Source organism: Penaeus chinensis, chromosome 12 (genome assembly GCF_019202785.1).
Source record: "Penaeus chinensis breed Huanghai No. 1 chromosome 12, ASM1920278v2, whole genome shotgun sequence".
In the NCBI taxonomy this organism is placed as follows: Eukaryota; Metazoa; Arthropoda; class Malacostraca; order Decapoda; family Penaeidae; genus Penaeus; species Penaeus chinensis.
This window is the reverse complement of record NC_061830.1, coordinates 8086561-8101560: the sequence shown is the minus strand read 5'-3', so window position 1 is coordinate 8101560 and position 15000 is coordinate 8086561. Positions and strand designations below refer to the sequence as shown.

At 48.6% G+C, this 15000-nt stretch overlaps 1 protein-coding gene across 3 annotated transcripts in view; it reads left to right on the top strand.

Annotated features, from left to right (window-relative positions):
* The window catches only part of LOC125030918 (moesin/ezrin/radixin homolog 1-like), a 100151-nt gene that overhangs the window by 19716 nt on the left and 65435 nt on the right, over positions 1-15000 (top strand). The window contains exon 1 of one of the 3 annotated variants that reach the window (XM_047621285.1): positions 5174-5428. The exons of 1 other annotated variant lie outside the window; for it this stretch is intronic. The gene's annotated coding sequence lies outside the window, so the exon portion shown is untranslated. Of the gene's footprint in view, positions 1-5173; positions 5429-13794; positions 14165-15000 lie in introns of those variants that run through there. One more of the 3 variants, XM_047621281.1, reaches the window with a different exon arrangement.

The following is a 15000-nucleotide window of genomic DNA, read 5'->3' as shown; positions in this document are numbered from 1 at the left end:
CTCTCTCTCTCCCCCCCTCTCTCCTCTCTCTCTCTCTCTCCTCTCTCTCTCTCCTCTCACTTCCCTCTCCTCCTCTCACTTCCCTCTTCCCCCTCCACTCCCCCCTCCCCCCTCCACTTCCCTCTTCCCTCTTCCCCCTTCACTTCCCCCTCCCCCCTCCACTTCCCTCTTCCCCTCCACTTCTCTCTCTCTCTCCACTTCTCCCTCCCCCCCACTTCTCTCTTCCCCTTCACTTCTCTCTCTCCCTCCACTTCTCTCTTTCCCTCCACTTCTCTCTCCCCATTCCACTTATCTCTCCCCATTCCACTTTTCCCTCCACTCTCCACTTCCCTCTCCACCCTCCACTTCCCTCTCCACCCTCCACTTCCCTCTCCACCCTCCACTTCCCTCTCCACCCTCCACTTCCCTTTCCCCCTCCACTTCCCTCTCCCCCTCCACTTCCCTCTCCCCTCTCCACTTCCCTCTCCCCCCTCCACGTCCCTCCCCCCCTCCAAGTCCATCTCCCCCCTCCACGTCCCTCCCCCCTCCACGTCCCTCCCCCCCTCCGCTTCCCACCCCCCCTCCACTTCCCTCTCCCCCTCCACTTCCCTCTCCCCTTTCCACTTCCCTCTCCCCTTTCCACTTCCCTCTCCCCTCTCCATTTCCCCCTCCCCTCTCCACTTCCCTCTCCTCCTCCACTTCCCTCTCCCCTCTCCATTTCCCCCTCCCCTCTCCACTTCCCTCTCCTCCTCCACTTCCCTCTCCCCCTCCACTTCCCTCTCACTCTCCACATCCCTCCCCTTCCCTTCCTTCCTCAAGGATATGCATAAGATTAAAAAAATATATTCTGTGTTTTCTGATCAGCTTTGATGAACCGTGAACCAAAGTCTCCGAGTATCGATTACCTCTAGGAAGAAAGATATTATATAACTTTGCCATAAAAATCCTCACTGGCCATTGGTTATAATGATGGTGATGCTGCACCCTCACACAGTGTGAATTGAAGGGGAGAATGGTGACTTTTTAAAAGATTTGTAGGTTGCGAATTTTTCTGAGGCCTTGAGAAGTGCATCGTCATGGTGAGATTTTATTTAAATTAATTTTGCTATGATTCCTTTATTGTTATATTTATTATAAGTTTACCTTATTGTTTTATTTTTGTAAGCAATTATTGTTATTTTCTTATTTTTTTCGGGTTGATGCGACCGAAAGATTCTTAACAGATTGAGGCTCACTGGCTAGCTCGTTACCTGGCTACCTGGCTGGCTTGATCACTCACTCGCTTACCCGCTACCTGCCTGGTATTGTAAATGTAAGCTGATGAAAGCTTTCACCGCGGTCTCTATTAAACCCAATTTATGTCGGTATTTCCTGATGCGTTTAAAAAAATGCTTGCAGTGTTTATTTCTGAAAGTATCCGCAATGTTTTTATTATTTAAATTTTAGAAAGGCGAACTGTAGCGTGCTCTGCTTTAGGTGTTATTGTTATTACTACAACCACTGGTTCAGTTTTCATTATTATTGATATTCATTTTTATAATGATTTGTTCCCATTATTTTTTGTTATTCTTTTTATAATTGTTTTCAAATACATGCGAATCCTTAGTTGTTTTTAGGGAACGCCCATTAGTCACCAAAGCAGGAAAGGAATGTGAATTGTCTTCGTTTTGATTTAATCCTTCCTTTCCTTCCTTCCATTTCCCCTCCAGCGTTTTTCTCTTCCCTTTTTATTGCTTTCTTTGCCTTTCTTCCTCTTTATTCTAAGTCATTTTGCCCCAGTGCATACGATTCTATCCATATCCAACTAGGGGAAAATATGATGATATGGGCATTTCAGTCCATGTTGATTTAAAATGTCTCGGATGTTTATTGTGAGTGACGGGGTAAAAGCATCGTGAGCTCGAGGGTTTATGGTGAAAGGGGCGAAGGGGTTGGCACGAAGCCCTTCCGGATATTGATAGGTGACGGCAGAGACTCTATACTTTTCTCCTCCTCCTTGCCTGTCCTGCCTCCCCCTTCTCTTCCCTCGTCTCGTCTCATCCTCTTCCCGCCTCGCTTCCTCTTCCCGCCTCGCTTCCTCCTCCTCCATTGTCTCGTCTCCTCCTCCCACTTTCTTCTCTTCTCTTCTCTTCTCTTCTCTTCTCATTTCCTTCTCTTCCCATCCTCCCCCCCATCCTTACACCCCTCACCCCACCCGCCCTCTCGCCCACACCGGCTCTCAATCGACAGCAATCGCAACTACTTGACCTTATTTCTTGCCGGCTTTTAACCACGCATTAGTTTGTCAGATAGCCCTTTAGGAAAGTCCATCCCTTGCCATATGCCCTACTCGCAGTTGGGCAGGGGCTGAGGGGGTGGGGGGGTGGGGGTGGATGTGGGGCACTTGCTGGGGTCTATTTTCACGTGGTCTATTTGTGTCAGGTTTGATGGTATTACTATGTATTTTGGTTCTTCATTTTTTTCTCTGTCTTTCTGCTCCTACCCGGATTTTGTGGTTGCCAGTCTGGATGATTTTTCTTTTCGTTATTTTTTAAGGGTTTGTTGAAATCGGTGTGTGGACTTGGTGAGGGCGTCATGAGGGATTTTGTACTTGCAGTTGTCGGGGAGTTTGTATAGACACGGAGATTATTAGGAAATGTTTACTTCCCCCGGTAACAAGGGCGTGGCGAACCTAAACGGAAGGATTTTACGTAAGCATGTCACGTGCTTCTTATAAGTTTATTTTTGCGTATACTTATTCGCTGCGTCATCAATCGTGGCCTTATCCATGAGCAGTATTAAATAGGATTAAATTAATAGACAGTTCACTCATCACCTAACTTCCCTTCTGTTCGCGAGGATCAACCTGAGGAGATCCGATTCTGGTTAATGTTTGTAAACGAAGCTTCTTGAGTTTGAGGCTGGATGTAAGCATTGGCAGAGAGGTGTGCAAGAGGGAGACAGAGGGAGGAGGCAGGGAGAAGGTGTTAGTGAAAAGGAATAATAAAAGAGGCGAGGAGGGAAGGATAATTGGCACTGGGGTTGAAGCAAAAGATCGGTAGGTAGAGTGAGAGGGAAGTGTAATCGTTGGAAAAGAAGAGAACGGAGGTACGATTGAAGGAATTGTGAGTGATAATTGTTTGTTAATGGCTAATGGCTGACAATAAATATTTATTGACTTTGACTTCTACACTATCGTGTGCATATAGTGGTTGTTACTTGATTTGTATTACCGGCACATACGCAATAGACCAAATGTCGGATCAGATCACCACGCCTTTAAGAAAGAGCAAAGCTGTTTTTTTGTTTTTTTTCGTAATATCACTTTACACCGCGTATTACCTGCGGCGGAAGTACCGGAAGGGGTTAGGATGAGGTTACGCGGAGGCGAGGAACCTGATGGTTGTGGTCCCTTGAAGGCGATGTACTGTCACCAGGGTTCGCGCCCGCACTCGCACACGATCACACTTCCCTCCTCCAATTCCTCCCTCCCACGTCTCTCTCGCAACACTTCAAACCCTTGATATATTTTAAAGTTGTCGGGATTACTCGCCATACACACGAGAGACGCGAGTGTGCTCATGTGTATTTCTTGGATGTCTTAGAGTTATTCCACCCCGAGCCCAGGAGAGCTTGGGTGCATCCCTCTCTCCGTTGTTATCAGTGGCGGCATTTTAGAAGCGACGAGGAAATGCGATTCTTTGAAAAAGCTGAGCCGCCGAGGTGCGTCCAGGGCGTCAGAGAGCCTCGCCCTGCATGTGTGGCAGGTGGTGATGCCATCAACTGCGTGCAGTGGTGATGTCAGTGACAGCGAGTCCGCGTTTTGGTGATGTCATGGCGAGGTGTTGGTGGTGACTGTGTCTAGACTTGTGCTTGTGGTGTCCGGTGGTGTGATTTTATCTGGGGTTCAGGATTATGATCTAGCGCGATTATTGGAGGTGTTCCAAGCCTTGGATGTTGACTCGACTGCATGGCCGTGACAGGTGATACGACCCGGGGCAATGGAATTCTGGGTTTGCGTGGATGCTGTGATTGCATCATTCGAGGAATTCTCTCAGTGTGGAAATATATCGGGTGTGAAGGTGATGGCGTACAGACGTGGGGGAAGTACGGTCGCGGCTTTGTCGGTCTTCTTGCACCCAACAGCAGAAGATGTGGTTTTTACAGAAGTTGCATGTGGCGCCACAAGGCGTCGGCGTGCCACCCAACACCCCTCTTATTGCAGGTGGCAGCGGCAGCGGGCCCACCTTTGCCGTCTTAGGTTAACTGTATATTTAGCCGTTACCTCACCTGGCCGACTCTGGAGTTTGGGTTGAGTGAGCGGTGACCTTGACCAGCGCAGCGCGGGAAGGATCGCCATACCCCCTTTTCATTTCCCTCTTTTCCTTTCTTCCCCCCCTCTCCTCTCCCCCCACCCTTCCCCATCTATATCTATCACCCCTCTTCCTCACCTTGCTGTTTCTTTCCTCTTCATCTTCATCTCCATCTATCTCCGTCTTCCCTCCTTCCCCTTTCCCTCCATTTTCCTTATTTCTCTCAGATCCCTTCCCTTCCCCTTATCCTTCCCCCTTTTATGCCCCCTATTCTTTCCCCTTTATTTCCCCCATCCCCATCCCCTCACAATTTAATACTTTCCCCTCTTACTCTGTCTCCTCCATTAATCTCACGCTTACTCTCCCCCCCCCCCTTCCCTCTTTCACCCCCGTTACTCTCTGCCTTCCTCCTCACCCTCTTTACCGTTTCCACTTCATCTCCATCTCTACCGCAGCGGTGTGCATTACCCCTTTGAGCAGCATGACACCCCTGAGGATTGCCACCTGCAGGGTGTAAGGTACCATATCTGGCCGGATTTGCTATGTGGAAAGTAAAAAGAGTGGGAGAGGGAGATGGAGGAGGAGGAGGAGATGGAGATGGAGAGAGAGAGGGAGAGGGAGAGGGAGATGGAGAATGAGAAGGAAGAGAGAGAGTGAGTTGCAGGAGAGAAAGAGAATGAGAATTACCACTTGTAACCGTGTGTGGAGGTCTCCTGCCGGCACACTCACCCACTCTCCCGTACCGGTCCGACGAGCCTGAGCCTCCTCCCACTCCCCCACTCTCTACCTCTCATCTCTCCCCCCCTCCTTCCCTGCTCCTACTCCCCTCCCTCCATCGCCTCTTCCCCTTCCCCCTCCCGGCTAGTTTGTGTACCGGTACCTCCAGTGTAACGTGGGACGTGGCTGTGGCAACACCGCTCGCTGGTGTTTGGGTTACCTCGTGCTTGCGGCGTGATTGGTGTGTGCTCGCTCTCGTATCTGTTTGTGCTTGAGAGCGATTGTGCTTCCTGTGTGGCAGGGAAGACGGCGAGGAAGGAAGCGAGAGAGAGTCATTCAACTGGATACACAGTATTGCAGCAGCCTGGTAACACAGGGGTTACCTACTTACGTCGCCCCCCACCCTGCACCCCCACCCCTCCACCAACACTCCAGTCAAGGTACAGGTCTCTTGGGACGAGTTGTGTTTTTACAACTTTATGAGAAACCGGTTAGAACGTGTTATCTATAGCTAGAAGGGATATCATTTTTAACGTAGGCTCTGTCCTATTGGTGTCTCTGGAGCGTGTGTGCGAGGGAGACTCTGCTTGCTATGGAGAGAGCGCCTGCTTGCTTTTGCTTTTAAGTGTGATGGAAACAAGACGCCAACAAACTCCGGGCTAAGATATCGGATATGTTACAGTGTGTGATTGAGTTACGGCGTCATTGTTGACGGACGGGTTAGGGGACCATGTACTCTTTCTCTCTCTCCTCTCCTCTCCTCTCCTCTCCTCTCCTCTCCTCTCCTCTCCTCTCCTCCCTTCCCCTCCTCCGTCCGTCCCCTCCCTTCCCCTCCTCCGTCCGTCCCCTCTCTTCCCTCGGTCCTTTCCATCCCTCCCTTCTCAGCATTTCCCCTTCTCTCTCGGTCCATCCCCTCCATATCCCCCTATCCATCGCCCACTGTCTCTCTCGCTTCCTATCTCGTAGATAAGATCGCTAAAATGAGTCGTTGAAGTCAAGTGAGTTGAAGGGGCGGTGGGGCCATGCACCGACTGTACGTGGGCAGGTGTTCGACTCCAGCTGGGAAGTAAGCGTGGTCTCCTCACGGTCACCGCAAGTTCAGCGATCGCTTTGCCTGCTTGCCTGCCTGCTCGCCTGCTCTCTTCTGCTGCGGTTTGACGTCGTTCCTGCAGGATGATCTCTTCCGTGGCCTCATATACCTTTGGAGCATCTCTTGTCTCATGTATCAGCAATGCGGAGGGATTAACATAGAAGTAAATTAGATTAGTCACTCCCATTTCCGTCTCTCCTTGCCGTTCGTCGTCCATATGTCGTGCATGTACTGGAGGGTGGCAGTGACTGTACCGGTCGTGGAGAACTGACGACAGAAACGTGATCGTCATGAGATTGATCATCGCTGTCAACCACTGGACGCTTGGAGATGCCGGAGACCAGGTGAACCACATTAGAAAGGAGAACCAGATCTAAAGTGAGCCGAATGACAAGGGAGAAAGAGATCTAAGGTGAACCAAATGAGTGAGAAACAAATCACAGGTGTACCACAGCAGAGGGAAGAACCAGATAACATATGAATCACAAAATAGGAGAGAGCGAATGAATTGCATTACGAGGGAGAACCGGAAGCAGATGAAGCAAATCACAGTACAGGTCGTAAATGCATCCTATCTCGAGGGGGAAGTACCCCGACGAACAATATCACAAGAGGAAACCAGATCTTAAGTGAACCAATTCTCAAAGGAGAACGAGTTGAGAATTACACCGTCCACAAACCAAATCCCAAGGGAGAACCAAATTCAAAGGCGACCCAGTTCTCAGGTGAACCAGTGCGTCAGGGAAACTTCAAAGACCAGGCGAACCCCAAGGAATCTCGGGAAAATGGAATCGAATCACAAATAGAACCGGACCTCACACTAAAGATAAGAAGAGTCCGGGTTCAGCTGCGATGGGTACTGAACACACGGAGGCAACAAAGCAGGATAGAGGTTGAAAAAAAAAAAAAAAACGGAAAATACCAGGATACTCGGGAAGTACGTCCTGAAGGGGGAGGGCAGGTTTTGGGGGAGATGAATATGAAGAAGGGGAGGTGGATAGTAGAAGAGAAGAGAGGAGAGGGGATGAACGGAGAGAGAAGAGAGGAGAGGAGATGAACAGAGAGGAGAAGAGCGCAATTAGAACCACAGGGAGAGGGGAGGGGAACGGGAACCCGGGGAATTTTCCGATACGAAAAAACTGGTCTGGACAATGTGCGTCCGAGAGAGAATTAACCGTTATGTGCAGCACGGAGGCCTATTGAAATTTGGAATGACATGTTTGGGTTATGATTTCTTTTCCGCTGAGGGGGGAATCGACGATAATGGCATTGGGAAATGTATTTGTGAAATCTAGCAACGGACAACGGCGTGAGAAATTAATGTAATTAATAGGGAAAATTCGTTGTAATTGCTACAGAGTTTCGTTGATCTTTGCAAGGAAACAAACAAGAGCGGAGCGTCTCAGGGAAAGTGGAAGAACAAGTTGGAGGAGAAAGGTTGGCTGGGGAGTAGGGGATGAGGGGGATCGAGTGCTCCCTCACGTGCCCCCGAAGCTAACGTGAGCTAAGCTGGTCACTAGGTCTACCTTTTGGTGATAGCTTTTCCTTTTTTCTTTTTTTCTTTTTCTTAGGCATAGAAGTAAGGAGTGTTTTTTCTCGCTTATTCCTCCTCCTCTCCCTCCCCTCCTTCCCTTCCTTTCTACTCTCCCTTTCTACTCTTCCTCTGCCTCCATCCTCTTCTTTACTCTCCTTCTTCCTCTCCCTCCTCTCCTCTCATCTCATCTCATCTCCCTATATCCCTACATTCTCTCCCTCTCCCTCTTTCCCTCTACTCTCTACTCTCTACTCTCTACTCTATTCCGTCCTCTCCCTTTTATCTCACTACTTCCAATCTCCCTTTTCCCACTCCCATATTCTCTGTCTTTCGCCCCCTCCCTGCCCCCTCCCCTACACTCTTTCCGTACATGTGCGTGCGTGCGTGTAATGTTTGAGATCTGGACGTGCACGTGTTTATAGCATGTGTGCGGCTGGGTCATTATGGGCGTGTTGATGGGGTGGATTGCGTGCGTGCATGCGTGCGTGCGGTGGCTCCGTATGGGCGTGCAGGAGGAGTAGATGGGTGTCGAGCGGGCGCCGGGGTTGCGGCAATGTCCCGCTGCGGAGGAGAGGATGCAGGCTAGTGCTTTTTGTTACCTTTTTTAGTCATTGAAGTCTGGTGCTTTTTGTTATTCGTTTCCTTGCATAACGCATGGGAGGCTACGAAGACAGATGGAATTAACAGGCGGTGTTGTGAGAAGGAAAGGGAAGCTTTCGTGTCTTCTTTGTGATTATAGTGCTGGTGAATATTCTGTATCTAATAACAATTCGGGCCGAGAAACGGAGAGAGAGAGAGAGAGAGAGAGAGAGAGAGAGAGAGAGAGAGAGAGAGAGAGAGAGAGAGAGAGAGAGAGAGAGAGAGAGAGAGAGAGAATGAAACTGAATAAAACTGAATAGAGTTAGAGGGGAAGAAGAAAGAGGAGAGGAGAGGGAAAGGGATGGCGTTGTAGAGATAATGTGTAAGGAGTTTCAGTGTTGCAATCGACCTTGGCTGTTTCAACACAAGGACCGCGGAGCACGCTGCATCACATTAGCTGCGAACCAGAGCGACGTCTCGAGTGTTAGTATTCGGCCGAAGTCCTTCCGATAGGTTCTTTACCCATAACAGTAGGAGAAAGGTGAGGCCAGTTGCAATGACGAGGCACAACACAGGAGACAAGCGGCGTTGAGACGTGGATAAAGGTGCTTATTCCCTTTGTGTGTCGAGGGTGCGTGCGGGTACAAGCCATGGGTATTGTTAGTCATCCTGCGTTTCCCGACTCGCGTCTGACTCGATGCTCTCTCCGGATTGTGACGGCCTCACATTTTCGCAGACTCAGGGCGGTGACTTCTTGTTCAGTCGCGTGGCTCGCCGGGCACGTCGCACCGGCACTTATACAGGATGCCGAGACACCGCGGCGGATCTCGGTGACGGATCAGGACGCACTTCGGTGAGCTCCGTTATGATGCTGACCACTTTACCCGTCACAAATACACAGACACACACACACACACACACACACACACACACACACACACACACACACACACTCTCTCTCTCTCTCTCTCTCTCTCTCTCTCTCTCTCTCTCTCTCTCTCTCTCTCTCTCTCTCTCTCTCTCTTTCTCTCTCTCTCCCTCTCTGTTTTTATATCTCCCTCTCTCTTCCATCCACTCCCCTCCCTCTTGCTCTGATAAGACCGGACGTGCCTCTCGTGTGGCGCTGCGGTACAGGAAACACTGCACTAGCCTTGGAGGATTAGATCTCGAGAGGAGAGGAGAGAAAGGTGGAAGAAGAGGACAAAAATGCTAATAAAAGATGGAAGTGGAATTTATCTCGGAGCAAAATGAATCCGTCATCATCATCTAAGAAGGAGAGAGGAAGGCTTGGGAAAGTGTAAAGTGTAAAGTGTGATAGGTTTATGAGGGGAAGGGTCAGAGCAGGGATTTTCCCAGGTGTCTCTCACTCTAATGGTCCACCGGCCGACCGCAATCCAGGTGAGAGAAGTTTAGCCGCATGAGAAAATGCTAGTCGTTAAAAGAAAAGTTAGATAAACGTCAGGGATGGAAACGATAGAAAATAGAGGAGAGGGAGAAAAAAAAAACGAAAAGAACAGGGAAGGGAAGGGAAAAGTCCAGTCCGAGCTAGCGAGCTGGGTAGGACTGCGGCGGTGCGGGAGCCACTCACATTCCACAAGGGATGGATCAGATTCTCGATTCTTTCGTAGCGGAAAGTGTCGCAATCTTGTTCAATGCGCTTCTCGTTTCTCCTTTTTAAATAGATTTTCCTCCAGCTTAGTAATGGCCCAGATTGAGTTCAAGGGGAAGGTCCAAGGGCCAAGGGCTAAGGGCCAAGGGCTAAGGGCCAAGGGCAGAAGCACAGAAAGAGGAAAAGGAATTGGCAGTAAAAAGTGGGATCGGCATCGTCTCATTTTTAAGATGACAGTTAGGCGATCAGGTACACCGGTGGTTGTGCGTTGAGATGTGGAGGAACTTGCACCGGCACAGGTGGAGGACGTTTGGACACAGCGTTTTTTTTTGTTTTTGTTTTTTGTGCGCGCGCGTGTGTGTGAGAGAAAGTGTGTGTGTATGTGAGTGAGTGTGTGAGTATGTGAGTGTGTGTATGTATATGTATGTATGTATGTATGTATGTATGTATGTATGCGAGTGTGTGTATGTATGTGTCTGTGTTTGTGCTTGTGTTTGTGTTTGTGTGTCAGTCTATCTGTCGTGAGTCTGTCTGCCTACCAACCTGACTGCCTGCCTGTTCGTGTGTCTTATGTTTTCATATATGTCTGTCTACCTCTGTCTCTCCGGGTTTCTTCCTTTTCGATTATGTACTTTCTTGTCTGTATATCGGTGCTCGTGCGTATTCTATTTGCATGTGTGCGCGCATGAGTGTATATCCCCCTGACCAGGTGTGCTGTGCGTAAAGCTTACAATGTGCCTCAAGTTTGCTTTTAATTGTGTACCTGATTTGATTTTGAATGTATTCGGGTGTAATTCTGCAGTCTCAAGCGTCATTTTGTTTTCTTGGATAGTAAATAAGGGTAATAATAATTTTGTTATGGTAAAGCAATGTAACGAACCGTACAGTATATTGACAGAAAACGCGCAGACATATAAACAAATGACACGCAAACATCCACGCATCCAGCCACCCACGCAACCATCAGATACTACCCTACACACACGCATACACACACGCACACGAACACCAACACATGATCACATATAAATAGCTATGGCATAATAGAAAGATAAGACACGTAGGCATCGTCCCCGGATGTGTCACTTCCGGTGTAAGAGGAGGAGTCATAGCAGCTTCACGGAGTCAAGTGCGAGCGGTTATTTGCGTGTCAGAAGGTTTACTGTGCATTACCTTCCAAAATGAACCCCCCTTTTAAGTGCACTTCTCGAACAAACGCAGCTTTACAATCGAGCTTAGTGATGATGACATCCCTCGTATGCTCACCGTCCGGGCGAAGAGATTTTAGGGAGAGGCCCAAGATAAATAACCGGGGGGTGAAAAGATGGAAAGATGTCAAGATGCCTACGTCAGAGGGAGAGGGAGAATTAGAGAGAGAGGGAGAGAGGGAAAGGGATAAGAGGAAAAGAATTGCAAAGAGAGAGAGAAAGAGAGAGAGAAAGAGAAAGAGAAAGAGAGAAAGAGAAAGAGAAAGAGAAAGAGAAAGAGAAAGAGAAAGAGAAAGAGAAAGAGAAAGAGAAAGAGAAAGAGAAAGAGAAAGAGAAAGAAGAAAATAAAAGAGAAAGAGAAAGAAAGAGAGAAAGGGGAAGAGAGAAAAAAAGAGAGAAAGGGGGAGAGAGAAAAAAAAGAGGGAGGGAGGGAGAGAATTAGAGAATTAGGGAATTAGGGGGAGGGGGGCAGGGGGAGAGACGGTCATAGAGGGACTTCAGGTACACCGATACTGTTATGATCTTGACGTCGCGTGTCTCGCCTCATCATCTTCACCGGAGGCAGGTGGGCCGAGGGTAGGAGGGGGGGGGGGGCAGGGGACGACGAGAAGGGTGTAGGGGGAAGGAGGAGGTTTAGACACCCCCAGGTTTTTATGCCTAGGGAGAGAAAAAATGTCTTTTGGGATTAGTTATTTTTTTAGGGTGGGGATGAGGCTGTAATTTGTGGATTAAGTCTGATTAGTGATTCTTTTTTTTTTACCATGTACATTTGATTCTCGCGGTGGACACAGGTGTAGAGCGAGTGACAGATGAGTTGGTGATGAGTAGCAGGCGGTGACAGGTAGCATCTCTGCTTTAACCACAGATGTGTATGAAAGGGAGGGGGAGGGGGTGGAGGGGGTGGAGGGGGAGGGATTTCGCCGCACAGACACCCACGCCCCGCATGCCTTATCTCACCCCCTTTCTCCATCCCTCCCTCATCTCTCTTATCGTCTTCCTTCCTCCTTCCCTCGACTGGTCTTACGATTCCTTGCTCTTGCTTCTTCACCCCTACAAATTAACCTTGAGGTAATATGTCGATTTGTCTATTTCATTTTCTCTCATCCCTACCCTTCCTCCTGTCTTCTACTCGTTTATCTCTCTTCTCCCATTCTTCTTCCCCTTCTCTCCCTTGATCTGTGTCTTGTGTCATTTCCCCTCCCTCCCTCCTTTTATCATTTTACTCTGATCTCTTCTCCACATAAATCTCTAAAGGTAAAAGCTCCGACTATTCTCATTTATTTTTTCTTCTATTTCTTCAAATTATTATTTTTTTTAAGTTTTACCGTCCAGTGGACTTTCTAATTGATTTATGAAAGAGTATGTAATCGTAATGTTGTGCCTCTGGGGATTATACATCGAACATTTGATTATTTGTTAGAATTAAGTGTATTTTGAGGTAATATGTCCACTTAGATGGAAGAAAAATGTATTCTCTCTTCATTGGAAAAAAATATTTCGGTTGTATGCGATCCAGTAATCAAAAACAGTGAGCCAAGAATCAGAAGATGAAAAAAGTTGATCCCATTATTCTGTCTTCCTCAACCCGTTGTCCATGTCAAGATATTTGACATGTAGTACCTAAGCAAGATATTCGACATGTAGTACCTAAGCAAGAATTACATAGGTACTGCATTTTGTGAATGTGATCAGCCCTCGGGGGGTTGGTGTGACAGACACACTACCTTTTCATTAAGGTGTCCTCTCGTTGACGCTTTACGTTTGAGAGTGATTGAGAGAGAGAATGTGTGTGTGTGTGCGTGTGCGTGTACGTGTACGTGTACGTGTACGTGTACGTGTGTGAGGTGTGCGTGTGCGTTTGCTTATGCGTGCGCGCGCATTCTTGTGTTTGTGTATGTGTGCGGTAAAATTACTATTCGGCCTGTGTTGTGCTGCGTGGACGTAGAGTGCGTAGGCGGAGGCATTGAGGCAGGTGCAGGAGAAGGATGAGGTGGAGGTGCAAGTAAGGGTGGGAGTGGGGGTGGCAGGGGGGTGGCCGATAGGAGTGGGAGGTCTCGTAGACACACCAATGTACCACTTCGCTTCTTAACTCTCGCATGCCTTCACGCCTCTTTGTCGTTTTGTCTTCTAAGGTCGGAGAGAGGGGGGGGCAAGGGAGAGAGAGAGAGAGAGAGAGAGAGAGAGAGAGAGAGAGAGAGAGAGAGAGAGAGAGAGAGAGAGAGAGAGAGAGAGAGAGAGAGAGAGAGCGCCAGAGCCAGAGCGAAAAGAGAAATAAAGACAGACGTTGATTTAGCAAAGACTGAAAAACTAACGAATTGATAATCACGAGCAGAAACAAAGAAGTGGATGAGTAATAAGTGACTCCCGATCCGCCCCTTTACAAAGCGTCCACTCTAATGTGCGGCAAGATAGCACATCTGTGGTTATGCGAAGGGAAAGGGGATATGAGTGGGGAGAGAGAGAGTGTGAGTGAGTGAGTGAGTGAGTGAGTGAGTGAGTGAGTGTGTGTGTGTGTGTGTGTGTGTGTGTGTGTGTGTGTGTGTGTGTGTGTGTGTGTGTGTGTGTGTGTGTGAGTGTGTGTGTGTGTGTGTGTGTGTGTGTGTGTGTGTGTGTGTGTGTGTGTGTGTGTGTGTGTGTGTGTGTGTGTGTGTGTGTGTGTGTGTGTGTGTGTGGGTACACTTGCTTATACCACTGTATGCGCATGTGTGCGTTCTTACGAGCGAGTGGGTGCGTGCGCTTGTGTGTGTGTGAGTGGGACGTGCCACTACCCATGCCAGTGAGCGCCTTGGCCTCGCCGCAGTCTCGTGGCAGCCGTGTGGTCCGCTCCGTGACCCAGCCAACGCTTGTGTTTAGTGTGCGAGTGTCTCCCGGCGAGCGTTGGTGTGTTGTCGGCGGCGCAGCTGTTGGTGATTCGCTCCCAACGCGACTTGGTGACTGACTCGCATCTCCCTCTCTCAATCTATTCCCCGTCTCTTCTCTCTTACTCTCCTCTTACATTGTGTCTAGTCTTTGTGCCGACGGGAGAGGAAAGTCCCGTGTCTTCGTACTTGAATACCGAGTGAGTGTCTGCGAAAAGTGTGTCACAAGCCAGCTGTGTAAACAGTATCTTCAGACAATTTCTTTTAAGGGAGCATACATTAGGCTCCCTCGTTAGTGGTAAGTGCCGAGATGGTCTGAGAATCTCAGTCTTTTTTAAATTGTTCGTATGTAATTATTTGCCGAACTATAATAAGTGTGGATTCTCGTGTGTAGAAGACATGGGATGTTTAGTTATGTTCAATAAATTCATGTTATATTATTACCTGGAGAAGAAAACAAATCACAGATTGCTGATTCTGCTTCTCTTGAACGTCATAACCGAAAAAAGTCCACCTGTTTGTTCATTCAAGCTTGTTATTCCCCCACCCCCCTCCCTACTCACCCCACAGACGTCTCACTTCTGCCCTCCCTCAGTAGTGACCGTGAAAGAAAATCCGGTACGCCGTGTTGTGAAACGGACATGTGCCTTACCTTGTTGGCGAGTGAAATCGGGTTTCGGTGTATCCGGTGAACGGGATCTAATCTCGAGTTTTCCTCCCCCTCCCCTGTCTCCCCCGGTTGCCAAGGGGGGAGGGGGCGGTGTCGCCTCTGCCACTTGCCACTTGTTGAGGGGTTGTTGAGTCGTGATTGTCATGCTGTGTTATTTATGATTTAGCTTTTATTGCGTGTAAAAGGATGCGATAGTTTTATTTGCATGCGCTGGGGTTGTCTGGTGATGCTGTTCGAGGAATCCGTCTCTCCGCTCTGATAGCTTTTTAAGTCCCGGGGCGTTATCAGTGATCACTTTTACTTCTCATGACGGCGGCGTGTGTGATACATACACTCGATAAGGCCATTATAAGGGTTAGGGCTTTTCTTTGTATCGGGTCGTTATCAGGTGTTGAGATAAAACTTGACAGCGGACGATTTCCTAAATCCGGTTGTCATGAGGCAGGATATGACAGCTATTAGTA